The following is a 4,744-nucleotide window of genomic DNA, read 5'->3' on the forward strand; positions in this document are numbered from 1 at the left end:
TGACCCAAAGACGCAATTATATTTTGAGGAAAATAATGTAAAACCCCTCTCCTTTCAGCAATATTTCAAAGGCTGCAGTGAATTGGGATCATTAGTAGAAGTCTGTGTAAAAATGGTCAAAAGACTAATGTTTGGAGCAATTAAGAATTTTGTATTGACGTATGTAGACTTTGAATTTCTTGTCTGTAATATTGTGCATCTCATTAATCGACGACCTATAGCCTTCAAAGAAGCTGTTCGTGCTGAGACTGACAATGTGCCCGAACCAATAACACCGGAACAGATCGTGCGACGCTATGAATTGACTTCTCTAAACCTTATCCCTAATCTTCAATCTCTCAGTTGAAGATCCAGAATTTGACCCTGATAATCAAGCTATTTCTCAGAATTACGTAAAGTTGTGTAAAATTAGGCAGACTTTAATAGAGACCTATCATAATGAATTTCTGGGTACTCTGATTCAGCAAGCAGTTGATAGGAAGGGGCGGTATCGTCCCGTTACTCATAAATTACTAAATGTTGGCGATGTTGTATTAAATAAGGAGGAACATACCAAAAGGAATAATTATCCTCTAGGTATAATTCTAGAAGTGTTTAAGAATGATTTGGGTGAAGTTACCCATGCTGTTATTAAGAAGGGAAAAACAGGCCAGACATCAAGGTTGCATGTAAATAATATTATTCCAATACTAGAAAACACAGGAAGTACCAATTCAGCTACTCCTGATGTTAGTAATTCTGTTACTTCGTCCTTAAGGCCCAAAAGAAAGGCTGCTATATTAAGCCAAGAAAGGACAAGACAGATGCTTTAATCTTTATTCAGTGTTTGTATTTTTTTGTATTTAATTTAATTATTTTTACATTTCTTAAATGTATTTTTTCTTACAATTGTCCTGTTATATATGTTTCAGGATGGAATTTTTTCATTTCTGAAAAAATCCCATCTTCGCCCCTGGACTGTACAAGATATTTCATATTTTCACATGGCGACAGGAAAGACTAGTAATTATTAAGAATTTGGTATTTCAATTGCCCTACTCTTGGTACCATCAAACTGTCTTTCCTGCCGTCCAGTCTTTAAAGATGGGTAGTTTTCTAACTCCTCCTCCTTCCATATGCTTTACTCGAGCGAAAACGGCGACGAGGAGGCAGGCAGCCCGGCCGTCCGGCAGTGTCAGAGACAGAGACACAGAGACCTCACTCACCTGGAAAGGTTTCCACATTTTTTATTTTTTTTTTTGTCCGACATGCCTTTCTTAGGCTAAAGGCTTTTATTGGGATCCCTGGTCTACGTCACCCTCTTGTGAAAATCTGCCAAAATCCATCTGCAACGCCTTTGTGCATGGTTCGACAATGGTGAGTACCAAGGATATATAGGGCTTATTTTTAAGGTTATCATTGCGAACTCTCATTGCCTTGTGTTGCCTATTAAAGTTTTTCCTGTCTGTCATTTTTAATCTTATGAAGATTCGTAATAGTTTTTTTTGGTGATCAATATGTTTTATATATCGTATTCTCTTGTCCTTTCAGGTGATTTAGCTCTCGGACTAGTAACTCTAGCTTATTCATAAATTCACGTTAACACTTGGGTAAGAGAATCGTCTAATTATACATTAATGTTTCGAGTGATTATATTTATGACGAATTGTCTCCCATATTACAACCGAGCAAATTTATATTAGGTTTACCGTTCATTTCAGGATGGTGTTCGGTTTCGGTGTATCGGCCCTTTTATTTCCTTCCTGATACTAATGTAAACCTCAGTTGCTCAATTGTAAGGTAATTTTAAGTGGGTTATTATTCCGATGGGTATATTTTTCTACATAAATGACCATGCTTTTTAGATACTAATCTTCCTGAATATATCTTTACAGACAGCGAGCGAAGCAGAACGAAGGAAACGCCCTACGATTTACGTGAATTGCCTTGTTCTCCAACCAATTGTTAGTAACTCCGTTACTACGTTATTTTAAAGGCTTATTTATGTAATAAATATCATATTTAAATACATTTTTCCTTCCAACCTTTATTTCAAACCACAGATTTTTATGGTGTTCTGCTTAGAACATTATTTTCCCTTCCTTTTAACCAAAGAGTTTGATTGTGTTATGCATAGTTTTCCTGTATGTTCTGCTCATCCCAAGAACTTGAATTTAAGAGAAGAGGAAGAACTTTGTGCATTGCAATCAGATCGTACACTCAAGATGAGATTTACAAACCTATCCTTGGACAAGATCTGTATTTCAGCCAAGAAAGAATATCCTGCCATTCACAGAAAAGCAATAAATATTTTGTTTCAGTTTTCCATTTCCTGCATGCGTGAACAAGCATTTTCCCCTTTGACCAGTGAAAAGAGCAAGGAAAGAAATTGCCTCCTTTCAGTAAAAAAAAGAAAGGCGCGTGTGCTTAACAAAGATTCGATCTCGAATTAGGCAATTGAGTTCCAAAAGACAACCACAAGTGTCACATAGAAGAAGCTCATTTCATTCTGGGCCAATATAATTTTGTTATTTTTACTTTGATATTTTCTCTTCAATAAGTTATTTCAGTATTTTTGAATGAATCCAGTAATTATGTGTTTGAAGTAGGTGTTAGAAAAATATGTTCATTTTTTTCCGAATTGGTCAATAAATTTGAGAGACAATTTTCTTGCCTTTTATAATTTGTATCAGGGGACTGAATACTGGAAATACAGCAATTAGTGACAACTGCCAATTAGGTGAATAGTTGACTCTGTTGGGATACAGTCAGAGTGTGGAAGGCTATGGGCTGGTAACCTGACCCGGATAACCTGTAAGGATGTTTGCACACACAAATATATGTATATATATATATATATATATATATATATATATATATATATAATATATATATATATATATATATATATATATATATATATATATATATATATATATGCCTATATATTTGTGTATGTATATTTATATATAGATATAGATATATATATATACCTATATATTTGTGTATGTATATATTTATATATAGATATATATATATAGAGAGAGAGAGAGAGAGAGAGAGAGAGAGAGAGAGAGAGAGAGAGAGAGAGAGAGAGAGAGAGAGAGATTGCATATGAATAACACATGAACGACCGTAACGTCAGGTCAGGAGGGCAAATGGAAAATAATAATGACCTAAGGTAGGAAAAAAATGGAGGGTCGTAAGTTCTCTTCGGGGAGGCGGTTGCTGTAAATAGCATTTTCCCCTTTGGGTAGAAAGGTTCTTCTATCGATCATAATCAATGGAAAATATATTATAAGTGAGTTACGAAGCTAAGACTCTCAGGTATTTGAGATGGCCTTTTCTCTGGTGGCTTTTTTGTAGAACTTCTTTTTCTGGGTATAGTTTCATTCCTGACTTTGCCAATCATGTAAAATTGGTTCACTTGTAAATGAATGATTTGTAATTACCAGGTATCATAACATTAATGGTTTTTGATATAGATTACAGTATAATTGATTAAGTATTAGTAACTTAGATAAAGATTTTGAATAATAATTAATAATAAATAACAATGAAATATATATAATTGTATATGATTTTTAAAAACGAGTAAGAATACCAGCTTCCAATATGAACTTAAAAACGCCATTGCCATCAAAAACATCTGTGGCAAGAATTTTGTTCATAATGTACGGTTGGACACATGAATAACTACCACAACTCTCTCTAAGGAATTACACTTTGTCACACCCTTACTGCGTGGCTAGATCCTGTTTGTAGCCCAGTCCACCATCTCTACTATCTCGCCATACGCTACCAGTTTGGTTACTTGGCTCGCAATAAGGGTATCGCAGGGTACATTTCTATGGAACGAGGTGTGTCAGGAATTCCTGTGTTCAACTGAACCTGTCATCCCCATTACGAGCTTCAGAGAGGAACATTGGCAAAGATCCACAAGTCAGGGGAACCAAGCAATGGTGGATGGCTCCTGTCAATCATCAAGAACTAGTGTGTTAAGCGAGTGAGTCTAATTCTTCTTGGGAGGCACTGGGCAGTTTCCCATCTTCTAGGCATGTTATGTTCAGCTGTAATAACGGCAGTAGGACTTATGCTTAATATTGTATGGATTACAGTTTATTTATATATTTCTGAAAAAGTTTCATTTGGTTGCAAAACAGAAATTTAGGACGAGAGAGAGGTGCATTTTTATTTTGAATTTATAAGAACTTTGAAATAATATGAGAAATCTTTGAAGTTTGTTTGGAAATTATAAGAGCTTTGAAATAAAATGAGAAACCTTTGGAATTTTTAGGTAAAAGTACTCGGATTTGCAATCATGTTTTGAATACTTATTCCTCATCTTATTCCAGGAGAAAATTTATATATAATTTATCTATCTGAGTGTACGTCTATATGTCTACTTTTGCAAATGAACAGTACTTTATAATTGGAATTCATGTCTGTTCTTTTCCCACAAGAAAATTATCATTAATATTATTATTAGCTAAGTAACAACTCTAATTGGAAAAGCGAGTTGCTATAAGACCTATAAGGGCTTCAACGGGGAAAATAGCCCTTACCAAATGGAAAGTAGCCAATGGACAATTACAGTGCAACAGTTAACCCCTTTAGTGAAGAAGAATTGTTTGGAGCTCTTTGTATTGTCAGGTGTATGAGGACAGAGGAGAATGTGAAAAGTATCGGATAGACTATTCGGTTTATGTTTAGGCAAAATACTTTGAAATAGTAGTAATGTTAATCTGTAGTCTCAACACTTTTA

General features: G+C 34.7%; 1 long non-coding RNA gene across 1 annotated transcript; it reads left to right on the forward strand.

Moving 5' to 3' along the window:
* The first annotated feature begins 1,231 nt into the window (after window positions 1-1,231).
* LOC137619237 (uncharacterized) lies at window positions 1,232-2,018 on the forward strand. Its single transcript, XR_011039869.1, has 3 exons — window positions 1,232-1,356; window positions 1,531-1,589; window positions 1,701-2,018. It is a non-coding gene; the product is annotated as an uncharacterized lncRNA (long non-coding RNA).
* The last annotated feature ends 2,726 nt before the right edge of the window (window positions 2,019-4,744 follow it).

The sequence above is a fragment of the Palaemon carinicauda genome, chromosome 25 (genome assembly GCF_036898095.1).
Source record: "Palaemon carinicauda isolate YSFRI2023 chromosome 25, ASM3689809v2, whole genome shotgun sequence".
In the NCBI taxonomy this organism is placed as follows: Eukaryota; Metazoa; Arthropoda; class Malacostraca; order Decapoda; family Palaemonidae; genus Palaemon; species Palaemon carinicauda.